The 19,479-nt window shown below is 46.5% G+C and overlaps 1 protein-coding gene and 1 long non-coding RNA gene across 6 annotated transcripts in view; one reads left to right on the top strand and one right to left on the bottom strand.

The window, feature by feature from the left end:
- Positions 1 to 19,479, top strand: part of LOC135399284 (myelin transcription factor 1-like protein) — a 143,826-nt gene that overhangs the window by 29,292 nt on the left and 95,055 nt on the right. For all 5 annotated transcript variants that reach the window (XM_064631125.1, XM_064631124.1, XM_064631122.1 and 2 more), the window contains exon 2: positions 228 to 314. The gene's annotated coding sequence lies outside the window, so the exon portion shown is untranslated. The remainder of the gene's footprint in view (positions 1 to 227; positions 315 to 19,479) is intronic.
- Positions 7,981 to 19,479, bottom strand: part of LOC135399286 (uncharacterized) — a 32,995-nt gene continuing 21,496 nt past the window's right edge. Inside the window, exons 5-6 of the long non-coding RNA XR_010424235.1 lie at positions 11,825 to 11,909; positions 7,981 to 11,431 (exon numbers count right to left, since the gene is read on the bottom strand). This is a non-coding gene — a long non-coding RNA (uncharacterized LOC135399286). The remainder of the gene's footprint in view (positions 11,432 to 11,824; positions 11,910 to 19,479) is intronic.

Genomic DNA, 19,479 nt, shown 5'->3' with positions numbered 1-19,479 from the left:
TGAACGGTACAAGAAAACCAGCTATTACTTATTGATCACATTCGCGTTATTCGGCGACCGATCAATGTTGTCTGACCGACTGGCTGTGTGACAGCCGTTTACCGGTCTCAATACACTTCTCGGTGCAGCACCGATATAACGCCTAATCATAGACGGGTCCCATTGTGCGACTAGTACGACTATGGCTTCGCTTCTTTAACTGAAGATTTCTCTTTGTGTACTTGTAGATGTGATCCGGGATTCAACGCGGGATAGGAGGTCTCCTGGTCTCCTCTCCCACAGGTGACATCAACACACGCCAAGGAAAACACCAGGTAAGACAAGGCGTCTACACATACGTATGTTCGTGTCTTCCGCGCACATTTTGTGTGCAAGCTCCAGGGACCGGATTATTTTTTAATTTTTTCAGTAATTTCGCCAGATTAGCTATGATGAGTATCTCAGCGCTCGTTACACGCGACTTAAGCTCCTTTAGGAGTTAATTAACGATCGTATGGCAGATCACTGCCCTATTTCTTTCGTGGAATTATTGAGAGAGGAATGACTGTGAAAAAGTACTCTGTCAGAGTTCGATCGGTAGACCGAACGGAGGGAGTGTTGAATGCCACAGCTTGGAATGGAGAAAGCGCAGGTTAACCCAGTTGGGGTTGTTGACCACTGGAATCCTTACTCCACCGATTTCGGCTGAACGTTCCCCACGGCGGCCGCGCGTTTATACACTGTATCGGGATAGCTCCGTCACCAGACTGTATCCAATGCGGAGTGCCAGAGGACACTGAACAAATATACTGCTCAGCTGCGAGCGATTCACGGCAAGTCGAGAAGCTCTACGGGATGCTTTGGTCAGACACGACAACGGCCCTCTTGACCTCAAGAAGGTACTCGGTGACTGGCCAGCAGCACATCGACATGTTTCACACCCTGTGATCTCCTTCCTTGGGACTTTTGTGGAACAACTATCCTTTTAGACTCCTTGGTAGCCAGACCTCGCTACCATAAGCGTACTGGAGTAGCCGGCTCAACGTAGACTTGGGCCCACATCTCTATATTTTTCTCTTCTTTTCTTTTTTTTACCAACCAATCAATCAACCAACCAACCAGTAGACCGATGCAGGACAGGAACTCCACAACAGTCCGAAGGCTCTGCATATACTAGTGCATGTCCTCCGACTACGGCTCGAAGATTTTCACGATGTCGAACGGACGCTGCGAACTCGTTGCATTCCATTTTCCATGAGGGCGCGCGTTCGTTCATACTGCCCACAGACCAAGAAGATGTGGCGCACACTCTAAGAAAAAAAGGGTGGTAAAACGTGGCAACTTCTATAGTTACCACCTAGATCAACATAGCGTCTGATAAAGGGCGTAAAAGGGTGGTAAGAGCAATTATCATATATCCAAATTGCTACAAAAAGGCGTACGCCCCCTCGCTCCCCGAATCAGATATGGAAATCGAAACCAAATCGAAACGATATCAAAAACCGAAAGATATGGAATCATTCGGTGCAGAGAGTGAGGTAGCAGGCAGAACTTTTACAACCTTTTAGGAGTAACACATGCGACAAATATTACCTCATGAAAGGTATAACTGCTCCACCCTTTTTCCGGAGAGTGCAGGTCGCCTCGTACTCCACACGTGGTATAGAGTCCGGATGTATTGAGGCCGAGCCGGTGCCTAAAACGTATGTAAATGCCACATCAAGTCTCATGCGGTGGTATATAGCTGCAAAACAGCGCGGCATTCGGCGAGGAAGAGTTAGCGACAGTGTGGGATGTATGTCAGAGAGCGTGTGGTGAGGTCGTGTTGCCACGGAGACTGCATAGGGGGGCAACGGGGATCAACATGAGGTGACGGCGGTTTCCCCGAGGCAATATTATGGGGATAAGAGCGCGTGCTGACGTGCAGCTAATGCTGTTCGGTCTGCATCCTCGTTTTCACTCATGCCCACATGGCCAAGGATCGACTGTAATGCGATAGTGTGACCCTCTGTACCCGCCGTTTTGTAGACTTGCAGTATGTCAATGACCATAGGGCTGAGCGAACCGCAGAGTCCCATGTTTGCCTCACAGTGCAGCCCAGCTCCGGTGTCCCTGAAGTCCCCGTAAATGAACCAGGAGCGAACGGAGCTTTCTAAAATTTTCGGCATAGCAAGCAGAACGGCGTACAGTTCGGCGCGCTTCGAAGATGGCTTATGTGAAAGGCGATGACCGCTTGATATTGACTCGGAGTGAATGGCAAATGCGGACGGCGAACTGTCTTTGGTATCTCAATACTGCTGTGTACGCTGCATACCGTTCACCCATCATAGCCAGGTTGAGCAGCTTAGACACGCATATTGCACTTCTCCTCTGTTCCCACGGAGACCACGCACACACAAAAGATGGCACGTGCTAGGAAAGTCCAATAAGAAATGCTGGAAGCCATCGTCATCACCAAGAAGCGTGCGTATGCACGCATGTACGTAAAGATGTATGTACAGATATAAAAATTCGCCTTTATAGCATTTCGGACATCATTAGTTTGCGCGACCGTTAGTATAGTTACGCGCAGTTTTATGTTAAGTGTGTACTTGGAACCTGGAAGATGGCCCTCCGGGAACGTTGATACATCAATAGGGAGCTTTAGCAAGTCGTTTCCGCATGAACGAAACGACCGATTCGAGTGTCGCGCATGCGCATTACGAATCGGTGAACGACTCGTGGGGAGCACGGTTTCGTACGCGAATAACCCTTTCGCGCTGAGTCGTTTCGTTTTATTCGGTGAGCACAACCGATTGATATCGCGAAGCAAGATGGCGGCTGTTGTTTACAGCAGCTATGGTACAGTAGCGGAGCTGCAGTGGGTCTGCGAGATGTTTACTGGTGCCGACGAGCATATGCACTCAGCGGTAAGTTGTTGGACGTAACGACGTATTCATTAGAGCGTTTCTTACGCATCGGCGACCACTTGTGGCGTCGAAACATGTAGTCCATGTGAGAAAGTTTGTGTGTATATGCAAGGCGCATTAAAGCTATGCAAAGTGCTCGTCCCCGTGTCGTTCTTTTATTGGTCTAACTATCGAGAGAGGCTCGCACACGGATGATTAACACTTTTCAAAGCAAAACTGCCTATAAAATCATCGTGATTTATCAACGTGAGATCGAGTCTCCCGACTGTGCCGGGGCCTGCTTGACAGCGCGTTGACAACACGGTGACCGACGTAGTCCGCCTCAACTGAGCCTTCCGCAAAGGAAAAACCTGAAAGTACAGTCCGATATGTCATATTTTATTTATTTTATTTTATTTATTTATAAAATACTACAAACCCTAAAAGGGTCCAAGTAGGAGGGGCACAGAAAGTCCAAAATAATTTACAACGAGGCATCATGTAACCGCGTTTAGGCCTTTCACAAATGCCGTGACAGAGCGGTGTGAGACCTGAGCAGATGACAGAGAATTCCATTCTTCGACGGTTCGATGTTCCTTATTCGATAGTTACTACAAGAAAAGATGCGAATGATCCAGTTGTTACTCAAATCCATCTGGAATACATTTGGAGATGAACGATTCTTCCGATTTGCCAAAAGCCTCTGTAGTTCGCTTCCCATTCGCGTTTCGAATCGACAGAATCGGCCATTTTGGTTCTAGTACAAACGACTCGCTAAAACTCCCAAATACCTCCTGCTGAAACAACGTCAAATTTTCAGCCACCATTCTGTTGCACTTGGACGACGTATCTCGGCGGTATACACATCGTGCGGCTCCCCTATTCGGAAAATAAATCCTAAATACGCAGCAGGCATTGTCTGAACTCACCGGTCTTTCACAACACAGGTCTTTGTGAGCGATGGCGTCGCTACATGATGCAGTGTCATGTTGCTTCGCGACAGTATGTAAATAGCGGTGTTCGACGAATAATTACGATGGGAGTAGATTTAATCGCCGCCGCTAATTCAAAAAACCTGTCGGAAAATGCCAAATTATTCAATCAATCTGTGCAACGTTTGCTTGCGTGTGTCCCCCAGTCCTATCCACATGACCACCTCCAGCCATCAGACTGGTCATCTGTTTATCGTCGCCCCGCTACGGATGTCCCCCTTCTGGGAAATCAAAAGCATAAGTGTCTACACATTGTACCACCGACTTTCAAGGAAGGAGCTTGACACGCCACCTAAGGACACGTCATCCTAGTCTGGTGATGTTAAATAACCGGTGCCGTGTGCTAATATTTCAGCACGCGTTAATAGAGAGGTTTAGTAGATCATACGCAAAGACGATAGCGTACGTAACGGATAGCGTCGGTGGTTCTGCGCACTGCGCGAAGCTCTCTTTCTGTTATGGGCGTGCGCAGAACCATCAATGCTATGCCTTTCGTAGGCAAAGGCGATAGCGTACGATGTACTAAAACTCTCTATTAGAGGGTTTTAGCGTATCGAAGGCATTAGTGAGTTTTAGCATATCGTACGCTATTGCCTTTGCACGCGTAAGGGATAGCATTAGTGGTTCTGCGCACGCCCATAACAGAAAGAGAGCTTCGCGCAATGCGCAGAACCACCAACGCTATCCTTTACGTACGGAAAGTCGATAGCGTACGATGTACTAAAACTCTCTATTATGCGTAAACGATACGATAAAGAAATGAGATTTCGTAAACGAGGTCCTCCTCAGGTCCGAGGATACGTTGCCGACCTGTCTTACTTTGAAGTCAAAGATCGGCAAGGCGATGCCCACCACGTGAAAGGAGTGGAGGTATATTAGCGAGTTTGAGTACATCGGAAGGTGTTCACGATAAGAGTTCCGATAACACGATAAACATATCGATCTGTTTCTTTGAAGCAGATGATATCACATTCCTACGCTTGAATTTGATAACTTCCTTTACTGGATCGTTTCGTTGAGTTATTCAGATGTACTAAATCTCGCTAATGACCTATCGTGTTTTCAGGACCGTTGTCGTGAACAACTCCCCCCCCCCACCTTTTTTTTAATCCCGTGTTAACGCCGCGAAGCAACTGTGGTTATGAGCGGCGTACAGACGTGGACAGATGGAGAGAGGACGGCAGGAAGTAGTGGGAGGATTAGTACACGTCCTGGGCCGACTTCAGAGGGAACTGTGCAGACATTCGTCTGGAAAGTCTTCGGAAAATCCAGGGAAAACCTCAGACAGCACAGCCGGTGTTCGTTGAGGATGTTGAATAACTATAGGTGTCATATTTATTGATGTTCATAACGTTGCAAAATTCCCATTATTATCACAATCATAATCTGCGTAAAGTTTTTACATATTCCACCCTCCCGCGTTATTGGACACACCTTAGTGCCGAACTTTTTTTGTGTGGTGCTGCGAACAAGAAAAGTGCAAACCTCAGTACAGCTTCTTTTGTCACTTTTAAATTCATTCGCCAACAAATAGCTCTAAAACGTGTACAACTGTCGAGGCGGTGAACTGACAGGACTGAACGAGCAGGGGGTAGATTTCTGTCCCTCGGTCGCGGTTCACGAACGGAGCAAGCGCACGTAAAAAGAATGAAAAGCTCCCTTTGCCCCGGCAGAAGCAGTCAGAAACGGACGTCTTCCAACATGGCGGTTTTCGCGAATGTCCAGAAATAAGTGAAGCGGAAGTGACGCGCTCGCGCGAACTTCCGCCGATGGTCCGCCCAATGGCGGGGCACGGCCGGAAGCGGCTGCGATCGGACTCCTTTTCCTTTTCTTTTTCCGTGTCTTTTTTTCTGTTTTCTTTTCAATGTCAAAGAGAGAGGAGGAAAGGAGTACGGTGGAAAGGGTCGATAGAGTATTCCAGTACGGGGATGTAAAAAATCAACAGTAAAATGTAATATTTTCTTTCCTCGTTACACAACGGGGATTTCTTCCTCCTGCTAATTAATCCTACGTCGTTTGCTGATTGGCGTTCCGGTTTGAGAGTTGCGAAGGAAGGTATGTTGCCGTATAGATATAGCATATACATATACTTTACTATTAATGTACCTCTTTTCCTCTCAAAGTCTACTACGTGACAACGGCTATTACGCCTATAGCCGTCTCGCCTGGTGTCTTTCCTGCAACTTGTAAGCGTGTACTGCTGCTATCGCCATAGTCGCCGTTTATTATCTTCGAATAATCCGTTGTGCTTACACAATGCACTTAGCTGTTGTCTCTATCACTACGACAGGTTCCCACAAAGGTACAGCTTTGCGCACGATGCGGTTATGCAACGCGATGTGTGCTGGAAGGATTCACGTGCGTAACACCACGCGACTTCACCTCATTTAATTTCAAGTCGCAGTCACTGACTTTTTGTCCCTAGCAGCATTTTTAGGCAGAATGTAGAAGTAAACGCCATTAACTAAGCGGACGGAAGACATACAAAAAAATAAAAAAATAAAAATGGCGCACACGACGGACATGCCAGACAAAACGGTCTTTAAGTATAATCCACGTTTTACACCCCTTACATAATGCAACACTGCATTACCTACACATCGGATTTGATCAACACACTGGGTTCAGAACAATAGACATTACTTAAAGGTCTTTGGCTTCATGTTCGTGTCATTTTATTTGCGATTTTGTTTAGTTTATATCGGAAGGAACAATGCACGCTCCCTCCCATAAAAGCACGCGCTAGCACGCGAGGGTCACATTAACCGCACTGTGAACATTAAACCGTCGCAAAAAACAAAACAAAAGAAGGTAGAAAAGCTGACGAATGTTGGAGAAACCGTAACCTGTGGTTTCGTGTGCCCGAAATCGGAGCCCTTTCCACGGCCGCATTAGGGCGTTTCGTAATCCCTGCGTCGACTAAACCGAACGAACGAAACGCATGTCAGAAAACCTGGAACGGCCTGCTGCTCACTGCTACAGACGGATCGGGTTTTCCGCCATCCTCAGGTTTCGATGCAGCGTTTCCTGATTTTTTTCTTATTTCTTTCTGTTACGTACGGTCTCACAACACGAAATCAGGAACTCGTGCTAATGGCCGCATTGTCTCTTGCTTGTCGTTGTTTCAATCGTTCATTCTGCAGGATAGTTTGAATGATCGGGATTCAGGTTGAGAAACCCGAAGCTTTCTCAGCACGTTCCCAGCCGCTACGTGCAAATTGGGCTCACCGGACCCCTATACAAAAGGTGTTCCTCTGTTGTGGACTGAAGGGTAGAGTTTCTTCGAAATAAATGTTGGGTTCTACGTCGTGGACTAAAAGGATTGAACGTTCTGGGATTCCTTTCTTTTTCTTTATTTTTTTTTCTTTTGAGGGGGCAGGGGCGTTGCTGTAGCGGCAATTACCGAAGCGGGAATTCTTGCAGTGTGAACACACCAAGCACTCGAGTTGGCAAGAGTCTAAAATGCTACGGTGTTATGCTTTCGACTTGGATTGGCTTTTGACTTCTTACTTAGTCCCGAAGGCGCAGTGGAACAGACTCACGTTAATGTTATTCGTACTATTTGTATTACGGTGTCACTTTTTGCTCGGGCCCCCTCATATCACCTGGAATAGAATTTTGAAGTGAATTGAATTGAGTTAGCGCATGTCGTCTAACTGTGGAAATTTGTGAAAGCCTTTCATTTGAGTTACGTGCGTGGTACCCTATTTCTGTAGTCAGTCATTTACAATGTGTGAGATATATATTGCTCCGACTTTGCGCTTTGCGAATTCGCCAAATACTGAACTCTATCTGTAGCTTGTCAGTTGCCGTTAACTGGATGCAAGGATGCTGCATGAAGATGCATATACCGGTCTTCTACCATAAAAAAAAAAACACACAAAACAATTTTGTTCCTTTTTTTTTTTTTTTTTACTGGAAAGACGATGCTGCAGACATCTCAGTCAGTTGTGCACGTGTTATCTCAGCCAGTGACTACGTGGAACGTCTTAGCGCTAGCGTTGTTATCATAATGACCATTCTACTGATACATGCGAGATCCATTTATAATTAAAATCGATAAAACCCTCAGTGCGGGGACGAAGACAAGGAGGTATGCAAAGAAGACGAAGACACAGCACTGAACTGCCAACCAAAGAAGTTTATTCCGTGGTACGGGGCGCTAAATATACTTAAAATTTTCTATCCCAGTTCCTCCTCGTGTCCCTTGAGATCCCTTTACCTTGGGTTCCCTTTACCGTTTCAATCTAGTTCCTGAGCGCGGTTTTTTTGAACTGCCACACCGAGAGTGACAAGCTCAGCGCATGAAGGTGGCTCTGCCGCATAAAGAGAGATACTGCGGCGTAGCACGCTTTACAGTGAGACGACTGCGGTGGACGAAGACAACCGGTCATGCCCTGAGGATCGAGTTTCCGCGCAATTTAAAGCTGATAGGTATTACGCAACTAATCTTAATGATGCTCTCCTGCTTTCTCCCGTTTCTTTGAAAAGTCGCGAATTTTAGAATACTGCAGATTGTAGAAAACACCTTTTACTGCTTTGCGTCGCAAGTACAAATAAGAAACTGATATCGCCGACCGGAATTAATTTCGACGCTGGTTCCATGCTTTCCGCCGTCCGGTGTGATTCGAACACCTGGTAATCAACGATGCCCTGTGGGTTACGTAACAGCGCCTCTTCCTCCAACGAATGGAAGTTGAAACATGTTCCCCTTCCTATTTATATTTGCTGTCCTTCTTTTTTTATTATTTCCCTTTAATTCGGGTCGTGCCTGCGAACAACTCAGTAGGGGCATTCGCTGCTATTGCATCAGTGGAGTCCACCGGGTTCTTCTCGCTGGAGTCTGTTGACGTGGATGTCATTTTGGCCTTTTTTTAGTTCCCTCAAAGTTTCATCTCTTTTCTGTTTTCTTGCGCCGTGGTGGATGCTCTGCCATCGATTTGCGGCAGGCACGTATTGATTGCGGCCCCTTCCTCCCCCCTCCCACTCGCTGTCCGTCACCGAAGGCTCTCCTTTCTTCTTTATCGTAATGCGTTTGTTTTTTTGTGCTTTTTCCGTCTCGCTTCCTCGTTCCCTGAAGACGCCTATTTGAGTGCCAGTCCGAGCTCGGGTTGTCCAGCTTCGCCTCGTTTTTATTTGTCTCGTTTTTTTCTTTTTTTTTTTTCATTCTCTCCCTTTATTTTATTTCTCAATGTTAATGTCAGACGCGTCTTTCTTCTTCTTCTTTTGTGTTTCTTGAAGTCGTCGCGCTCCGGTTTCCTTTCCTTTTCGTTCGTTGTTTGTGCCATTATCACGGCGTCCCGGCATTTGGGGCATTGTGAAGTCACCTAATGAGTGACAGCGTAAGTGCACAATATACCACACTTTCTCAATTTGCTCCGCGTTCTAATACAGAGGTTGATGCACCGTTTCGATCCACAACCGTTAACAACGCCTCTGCCATTGTTTCCCGGATGTACCAGCCTCCGTTAACATTTAATCAGCTCACAGTCGCTTGACCAGCGGTTGGGTGATACGACGGCCTGTGAGGTATTGAGATGTCTACGTCGTTACCCTTCTTGATACAATGTGTTTTGCGGATCAGTAACAAAAAAAGAAAAAATATGTCTGCGTCCGTTAGCATTCTGCCAAACGCGGACATCCCCATGAAATGTAGTGAATGAAAAGAAAAAAAAACTGCTCATGAGGGTACATTATGTTGAGCATTCCGGAGCCGATATATCGGGAGTGGTATACTGAGTACTTAGCAGACGATAAGAGAAGATGCAGCCGGTGTCGTGTGCTAAGGGAGTGGCGTACTGCCGACGCCACCTAGAGACAAAGCCTAATTGCTTGAGGGCCATGACGTAACAATTAACAGTCAGCCAATCACTACCGTGCTTTCACAGGCCATAGCTCTGGTGCCGAACCGCCATCAGCCGCATGGGCAGCCACTGGAAGCCACAGACCATGGAGGAAGGAAACACAAGGAGCGGCCCCTCCGACAGTTTTCTATCGGGACGAGCGTAGCCGGCCTCGCATTGCATTCTGGGATGCTCCTGTCTACCACGTGACCGCTCACGTGACCCTCCAGACAGCACGGCTCCAGCAAAGCAGACGACGCGAGCTGTAGTTGTGTCGCAGTTCAGATGGCAGTATTACGTTGAACGCGTGCTTGCACTTCATTTCTCTGTGTTCGAATGTTTACCGTTCTATTAGAAGACCAGTCACAGTGTGCAGAACGCAAAAGAAGTACGTGGGACAGGAAACATCACGTGTGGCAACGGTTACTTCCAACGTATGTACTTTTCTTAACTAAGTGGTAAAGAATGCCGTCCCATTAATCAGATTTGTACAACAACAGAAGATATGAAACGAATCTGCAGCAGAGTTTGAGGTCCGAAATGAACAATTCAAGATGGTTCGAAGACACACGGGTGACTAAAGCAAGTTACCGTGTACTTACGAACAAAACGCGTTCCCGTGACAGACCTGCTTTCAGTTCAACGATAGCCGCAGCCGGGACAGGAACACATTACCATACGTCGTTTCTACGACGGTGCTCACATTTTCACAATAAATTACTTTCAAAAGGCAAAATCATACAGAGAGCAGCGCGAGAAACAAAGCCTTACAATACCGAAACTCTAGAGGGGATCACGTGGTGGACAGGAAGCAATGGCGATTTTGACTCGAGCGACCGCTAGGGGGTGGCTACGCTAGTCTGGAGGGAAGAGCCGCTCCTTGTGTTTCCTTCCTCCATGCCACAGAGTTTGCGACTGACTGACATCTTGGCTGGCTGGCTGCGATTGGCGGAAGATTGGCGACTGCGAAGGAGTGAAAGGAGGCATTAAGCAGGCTTTCTGTATCTAGGTGGCGTTGGTACTGCACATTTAGCAAACGACTCCGTCTGCGTCTTTTCCTGTCGTCTGCTACGGAATATCTTGTGACTGCGCCGCAAAATATTCCCCAGGGTTAGCAGCGCACGAAAAGACATGGTGTTGAGCTCTAGCGCATACGTCAGAGCCAAAAGCTGCGACTTTTCTCGCATCTTCCGTTGAAGTTCTCTGCGGCACTTTGCTTGTGTGAATACACGTAGACGGCCATCTTCCGATCTTAATCTTCGGGCGCTCGCATTCGTTTCGGTGCCATTGTAACTTCTTCCTTCTTCTGTTCTCTCCCCTCTTCTTCTCTCTCTCTCTGTTCACAGCTGTTACGAAGGGACCGATACGGCTGTCGACGTTGGTGGGCCCTACAAACTATCGCTTGCCAAAATGACAAAAATCATGCGTTCTCCTGTCTTCTGCTTAGTGCAGAGTGATGCGATGTGACGAGTCGTGAAGCGCGGTGAGGATCCGCGATGCTTAATGAGGATTCCCCCAATGGCTGTTAGCCTTCCCGCACGACAGAACGTACACATCGATTAGCTGATCAGTAGAAGCGTGAGGAAGGCCCCTTATCATCTCTCTGCTAGCAGGAAGTAAAACGATCGACCTTAGCCAATTGCGTTTCGGTTTCCATCGATCAGCCAGGGTTCGGGGCCAGCATTCATTGTCCATAGGGGACCCTTGCCTTTCCTCTTGTGGATAGCCGCTGCAAAAAAGAACAGACGGGAAGAAAGGGAAAGAGTGTGAGGGAGAAAGGGAGGAAAGGTATGAGAGGGGGAAGAGAAATACTGTTCGAGGGAACGAGAGAAATTTGCTACCCGTGGCATCGACACTGTCAAGGCATATGGAACATAATGTTCTTTATCTCAAACTTGATGTATTGTAAATATACACTCCTAGAAAAAATGGAGTTAACTGTGAAGAAATTAGAACTTTAAGTCCCCTATGTGGCAGTTACTATCCATTTTAGTCTCCTGGCTCTTAACTTTACTCCCTAGCACTGCAATCCATAACCTCTACGTGAAATTCAGTGCACTTAGAACTGAAAGGGGCCAATGGTCGTGGCAATGTAGTCCACGAAATGGCTAAAGTCACTCACTTTTTCTTCTTAGAGCGTAGATTTGACGCGGACATTTTGACATTGTAGGAACCGGTTACTAGAGCAGTGTGGTACAAGGCAACTCCTGAAAGGGCATTAGAAAAGAAAGAATACCATCTCTTCACCTTCGTATATCTTATACTGTTGGGGATTTCTATAAGTTCTGCTGTTTCCGCGCGCCTACTGTCTACTATTCTTGTCAGGGAGGTGCATGCATTCCAGTCAACCAAAGTCAGGTATCGAGGTCATGGCTGTCGACCACATGTGGCATCTCCGACAACATCCGTGTATTGAGACGGATGTTGTCACGATGTTGACACGAGCGACATCCCAACGGAATATTGTGGAAGAAAAAAGCTGCTCAAGGGGCAGAAGTTCCGCCGCGTCTTATTGTGAGAAATCGCGCGGCGCCGTAATATCGAAAGTGGCGTACAGAGCACATATTCCTTTCAACTTATTCGACTTATTTTACAAAAGACACCAGTGGGAGTTGCAGGCAAAAAGCTGCTATTAAAGCAATTTGACTGGGCCTGATCCCCATACATTTAGCACGCAGACAAGTTAGGTCAATTCCTACAGTACTAGGCACCATAAGCACATGTGCTTATAGTGCCTAGTACTGTACGAATTGACCTAACTTGTACACAATACAATACCACATCACACAATACGCTTTACAATTCTACAAAAATCGATGCAGTACAATTAGAACAATAATGAAATGAATCACTAAAGGTAAGAAATACGAGAAAGACGAGTAATAAAATTAGAGATAAATATAGACACGCAATATATTACATATTTATGTTTCACCAGAAAGCGGTGAAAAAAAAACATTACCACACATAAATAGTTTAATTGAGCAGTATGAAAGTGAATGAACTACTATGTTATTTTTTATGTGTGAATTAACGAGTGTGTGTAGTCTGCGTCCGAGTAGCTGTGAACCATACTTTGTTCGTGAGCGAGGAGTAGGATAAAGTTCGTTATGACGGAAAGAGTACGGAGGCGTGTGGTGTGTCAATTGGTCTAGATCAAGAAAAGATTGTTCGCCCACCCCATCACCATCCAATGTCACGCTATAGGTAGTGGATAGACGATAGTTATATAGGTTCGTTATCCTCATATTAAGCTATGCATATAGCAGACTATATGGACTATATGGCAGACGACGCCACCGGCCTTGTCGCCTGCTACAGAATATCTTGTGGCTGAGGCGCGGGATATTACCGAATTATTATTATTCGAAGGGCACGAGAAAGCACGACCTCGAACGCTAGCGCTTACGTCGCAGAAAAAAAAAAAAAAAAGAAAAGCTGCGGCGTTTCTCTCATCTTCCACTGGAATATTCCTGGGAAAGTCGCTTGTGTGAAATACACGGTATCCGTCTCGTGCCGTCGCGTTTTGCACCCTCGATCTTGGTTAGGATTGTATACGAGAACCCTATAGCTCGATGTTTTTACGGAAGACTTTCCCATAGGGCAGTTACTGTGGGGTTCTCCTGTGTTTCGTTGCCGTGTGTGCTGCCACGCTGCAATATGCGACTAACAACATGACACGTGACAAGACCGTGAATTGTCGTGTGACACGTACTTTTTTTCTTACACATGCGTCGTGATCAGCACGGAAAACGTTACTCGATGACGACAGATGATCGTTTCTTGCACGCGGCAGGAGCTCCTTCCTCTGTCCCAGAGGTACTCTCCCCTTGATGCTGTGCTTGATGACTGCTTGTCAGGCAATGCTACCGGGCATTCGGTACGCTACGGCACGAGCCGAGCCTTCCATGCGTGCACGGAGCAGTTCTGATGATCTACCAGTGTGTTTTTTGGGAATGGGCTGTTAGGATGTAACACGACAGAGCATAGCGTATAGAGGTGTGGCCCTTGGAGTTACAAGTCGGACACGCCCGTTGAGCTACTGCGTTGTAAGTGCTTAAAACGGGGGAAGAAACGGACAAATGGAATTGTGAGTTTTCTGTACGCTAGGATAATTTGTGTCTGCGCAGGTGAGTGGGAGTAACGTTTGGGGAAGCCACGTGACGAAGTGTCTGTCCAATCACAAGGCAACAATGAGGGGGTATTCCTATAGGCCGTTTTGCGTCCACAGAAGATACCGCGTGCGCCCCACCTTGAAATGTTGCCCCCTTATTTGTGAGAGGGAGAAGGACAAAAGGGACCTTGGGAGAGGAACCAATGAGGTCGCTCCACGGTCAATAGGGGAAAGAGGGAAACTGCGGAGCTTGCGCAGGCAGCTGACCAACTTCCATTTCACTAAAAGCGCTAAAAGCAGGACAACACACAGATAGACCAACTTGCATAGCGTATTCATTGGTCAACTGGCCGTTCACTCGCGCACTTGTGAGCCGGTTTTAGCAATACGGAGCTTTTTGTGTTATTTTCAGCACTTAGAACTTCCATACACATAAGATGCAGCATCACCACGTAACACGCTGAATGCCAGCCATAGCGCAGAATGGTAGCGTTATCATTCTTGCTTCGTGTAGAATGCGGGCGTGCCCCCTTTTGTGATAATAAACATCACTGCATAAGTGTCACAAAAGGGCGTACGCCTCCCGATTTCAACAAATGAGGAGAGATAACGATGTTATCCCGGATGATAGTTGACTGATATTGTATTATGCGCTGCAGTAATGTCTTGACAGTGCAGTCTGAGTACGGAACGCTCTCACAAATTGCGACCAGCTTTGATCGACGCATGTGAAAAAGCTTACATCCATCATTCGTTTTTCAGAGTCGCCAGAGCACTCTTCGTTCAGAATGCAATCGCACCTGCAATGATGTAGGGCCTCACTTTGCCCCGGCGGCATTTGGCGCTTGAATAGTTACATTCCTACATGTAAGTTGCCGATACTTCACTCCTGCTCTTGACAACACCTGCAACGACTAGAGGAGTGCGCGCACCATTAAACGTCGACGCAGTTGCATCGCGGTGCACGATGCAACAACCACGATCGTAAAAGCTGCTACTGGGATCCGCCATGGGCGATAGAAAAGTAAGGCTGACGCCGAGCGGAAAGGCTGAGGAGCTGTCACGTGATCCAGGAGTGTAGGGGAGCCTGGGCAGTGCTTTGAGATGAGGCGGCTGTGTTGTTACGGACGGACGAGACGGGACATATCTCAGGAATACTCCCAGAGATGTTGTAGGTTACTTTATTGTGATCTATGATAGAAAGTAGCGTGATCATGGTGAACGTACACTGTCTCTCGAAGCTCGAGCTTGTGAAAAAGATTCCCCAAATGATCTCGGAAAGCCTTACATGGCGTTTCGACGTTGAGACTTGCACCTGATTGCTCCTTTCTCAGCTGAATTCCCTTGATACTCTGAAGATCAGTAACAGAACTTCGCATGGCTGAAATTATTTGCTCTATTCCAATTTGAGGCTTACGTAAGCCGTCGTGTGCTTAGGTTACTGTTACTCCGGCACAGTTGGAGTTTTCAAATGTTTCTGGTGTACCTGACAACCACCGGTTTGCCCAAGATGCTTTCGCGTTGTAGTCTGTATTCAAATAGGAATCGCTGTTCCTATTTTTGATCTTTTTTTTCTTCATTACGTTCTCTTTGCTTTTTATATTACACAGTCACCCGAGGACGCCTTAATTGTTCCGTGAACTGCTCAACTAATTTAATTAACTTCATTCTCACATCAATCATCTAATGTCTCACGAAGAAAAAGGGTACAGTACTGCACCTCAGCGATGAAACACTCCGTGTCAACATCATCATTTATTTTTCGTTGTTTATGTTGTTGCATATAATTTACGACTAAGATAAAATGTTCTATCGGACTTGTATCTCCGCGCCTCCCGCGTGCCTGCATGGCTATGCGTGTTCTCTCTGCTTTGAATCACTAATTACTTTTTTTAACAGACGCAGGCCTACCGAACGAGCCTTTGCCCTGCCACAATTCGCGTGCGTGCAGTGCTAACTCATTGAATCGTGCAAACACGCATGAACCGGGGTACATGATCCCGAGGCCTCAGCGGAGAGACACCCCATGGCATCGTCATTCATCATTTAGTTGTTGTTGCTTTCCACGCAGTAACTTCTGACTGATTCTGACAACTCACAGAACACTATTAGCAGCGTCACGAAACTCAGTTCGGAATCTCACATCTAGAAAAGAGATAATCAGGGCCTAATTTTCAGTCGAATCTTGCCTGATATGTGTACGTATGAATGGTAGACTGTACATTTATTGAATAATTTGCGCGTACTTGTAACAATAGTTTGTATGTAGAACACTTACGTTGGCGCTGTATTATTTTCATCGTTATGTTGCTAGTGAAAAGTAAAGTGTGCTTAGGTTAATTACGTATTTAGGTAATTGGGAAATTATATCACTAATATAATATATGTTTTATATATAATAATATGTAATTTAGCGACCTTGCCCGGTCGCTACACTCGTAAGTCCGAGTATGTTAGTGCTATATGTGAGCAACACTCCGTTTCAGTGTATCCACAAGTACGGTCCCTTATCCCAATAGTACGTATTTTCTACACGACCATTTGTACGGAAATTTCTTAGCGTAGCCGGGACACCTTTTAAGACTGCGATTAATAACCTCGTATAGTAAGTAGAGATATGAATCTTTTACGAAGCAGCGGCATTAAAATACATACCTGCCGGAAGCTCGCGGGCTTTGTTCTCTCAAAAATATCATTAGGTTTTTCGGGCCGTTGGTATGCCTAGGTCTAACCGCAGGTAGGGTTGCGGGAGTGCATGCACTCTCTGGAAATCCTGAACAATACCGAACTGTTTCTCATTGTCTTCCGTTGGGGGTCTCATATTTTTACCCATGGAAAACGAGGCACGATTCTACCGAACTCGCTATAATATTCGCAAAAGTCTAAGTCCCTCTGTCTTGAGCCCGTTAATCTAATTAAGCGTGAAACTTGTAAAATTTCGAAGTACTTTCTCGGAATCAGTGCGTTTGCGTGTTGAGACCAGAAATATTTGAGCTCCGAGACCACCGTTAGTTAAGAAGACAGAATTTTGAATATAAAGGAATGATTCCGCGCGTTCAAATGCAAAGAGTTCCAGTTTTGCTCTCAAATATTTTGCAGTGTGCTCCGCTACGTAAAGTTTAAGGGTATTCATATTCAAGACACAATTTTTCGAAGCCCAGCGTGGTTTTGATGCACTGCTGTGCTAAAGTTACATTCTGGTGCCACGTAAGAGAGAGAGAGAGAGAGAGAGAGAGAGAGAGATGTCGAGAGCAACACTTTTTCACTTCAAAATTGCGTTACATGTTTGTTACGCAAAACAAAACAGTTTCGTCGACCTACTTTCGACATTATAAAAAAAATACAAAATAGCGGGGATCACTGAAACCGTGGACTTTGCAAGCACCATGCAATGTACCTTAGGCAGCTTTTCTGAGCACATGATTTAACGCTTAACGTAGCTTTAGTATTGCTTCTGCATATTGCGTTGTCGCTACAGATATTAGCTGATGTAGAAGAATAGCATACCGTACACCAACAGGTCATCCAAATGAGATTGAACAATTCAGCCGTCACCTACCAACTGGCAGGAACATCTGCACTCTTAAAACAGAATTTCACAGCATAGCTGGTTCCTACACTCTAAAAACAGAGCTTCACCGCATAGCAAGCTCCTAGCCAACCAGCATCCCGAATGATAACGTTATCTCCCTTGATTTGATGAAAACGCGGGGCGTACGCCGTTTTTGTGACGCTTATGAAGACATGCCAGTTGTCACAAAAAGGAGTGCGCCCAGCGCTCTCCACAAGTCAGGAGCGATAAAGGTACCGTTTTGTGGGAGAACTGATCTTCTGAGGCTGGAACAACATAGAAGGGGCAATCACATACAAGGCCTCAAGCTAGCACGCCTTCTCAGCGACTTCCAGGGTGCGTCATCTGAAGGGACAAACCAGTCACTCTCTCTCACTCATCCTCCTTTCACTCTTACGTTTTTACACACTCATACACACATTCATACGACAGGGATCGACGCAAGCGGCAATTGTTGAACATGAGAGAACTGATGTTCTGAGGCTGGAACAACATAGAAAGGACAATCACATACATGGCCTCAATTCAAGGCCTTAGCTCAATTGGTTAGAGCCCTGGACCGGTAATCCAGAAGATGTGGGTTCGAGTCCTACAGCTGGCTAACCTTTTCAGTGACTTTCATCTTTTACCGTTCTGTGCAATGATTGGCCTTCAGTTTTGTTTTACCAAAGCTGAGTGGGGGCCAACAGCGGAAAGCCGGTCTCGTCACCACCACCACCACCACCACCTTTTGTTGTAACAAAATCCGGTAGGAGGCCCGGATTCGAATCCGGGCGCCGGCTGTGCTGTCTTTGTGTGGGTATTCCTCAGACGCTTTAAGGCAAATGACGGCACAGTTCCCTGTGAAGTCGGCCCAGGACGTACGATCCCGGTCTGCGATAGCTGTGACGTTGCTCGCCTGAGCGTTACCTACTACGGCAGTTCCATCATAACCACCACTACCTTCGTTTTAACAATGTGTCTTTACTATGAGTCACGTGCATGTATGAGGAAACGAGGTGCTTTTTTTTTTCTGTTTCTTACAGCACATGCAACATTTCGATGACGCAAATAAAGTACATTGCGAGATCTCCCGCCTCTATACTAATAACGTACTGTGTCTTCTTTCCTGTAACCTGTTTGATGATAGAGGAAGAAGCGTCGACCGTGAGTTCCAGGCAAATGGAAAGCCCCCGAGGATGTATGGAGAGAGGGAGATTGGGGAATCCAGCCGGGATTTGCGAAGAATGAAAGAACATCGTTTTCATTCCCCGAGCAGCCAACCTTGAACTGCTGGTCGAATGAAAGACGTACATCTACCCCCCCCCCCTCCCTCCTGAGAGAATGAAAAGAAGGAAGAAGTGGCGCTGCTGCATTAAACGGTCCGGGTTAAAGCCAGAAGGAAGGACGCGGGGAGTTTTCCGTCGTCGGTAATCTTTATCCGACAAATGTGATGCGGTGGAATATGGTTATAACCGTGTATTCACACGAACGGCGTCACCACGGAATATTCCAGTGGAAGAAAAAGCAAAGAACTGCTCGCAGGGTAGAGGTTCCGCCGCGTCGGATGTAAAGCATTCGCGCGGCAACGAAATCTCGGGAGTTGCGCACTGCGCACTAGCAGACGACACCTTCGGCCCTGTCGTCTGCTACGGAATATCCTGTGGGGTATCCTGTGGTGGCTCATGCAGAATGAGGCAGTCGTGAGTTGGCATGATGCAGATTATGTCAGTGAGCGTATATAGGTTGATTGTTTCGGCGGTGTTTTAGAGATGTAGTGAAGTAATCAATGTTAAGGTCCTCGCATAGACTGGCGTGGAGAGGATGCTGCCTTCGTTGCCGATGAATCTGTCTTGTTGTCGATCCGACAACATGTTGCTCGGTGTTATGATATGCTTTCCAGGACAACTTCACGGTTGAGTGAACCGACATTTCTCTGTGGACGAAACAGATAAGGCCCAGACAGCATAGCTGAGACTGTAGCCTGTGTATCCTTAAACTACATCTGTGCGAAATACCATATGTTAAGTAGTTGCTCCTTGTACCAGATTGTGCACTCTGCAACTCCTCAACGGACAAATTCCAGGCTTGTTGGTGCGTCGAACAAAATTTA

The sequence above is a fragment of the Ornithodoros turicata genome, chromosome 6 (assembly GCF_037126465.1).
Source record: "Ornithodoros turicata isolate Travis chromosome 6, ASM3712646v1, whole genome shotgun sequence".
Taxonomy (NCBI): domain Eukaryota; kingdom Metazoa; phylum Arthropoda; class Arachnida; order Ixodida; family Argasidae; genus Ornithodoros; species Ornithodoros turicata.
Note: the sequence above shows the minus strand (reverse complement) of the source record. Positions and strands in the feature narration are given on the sequence as shown.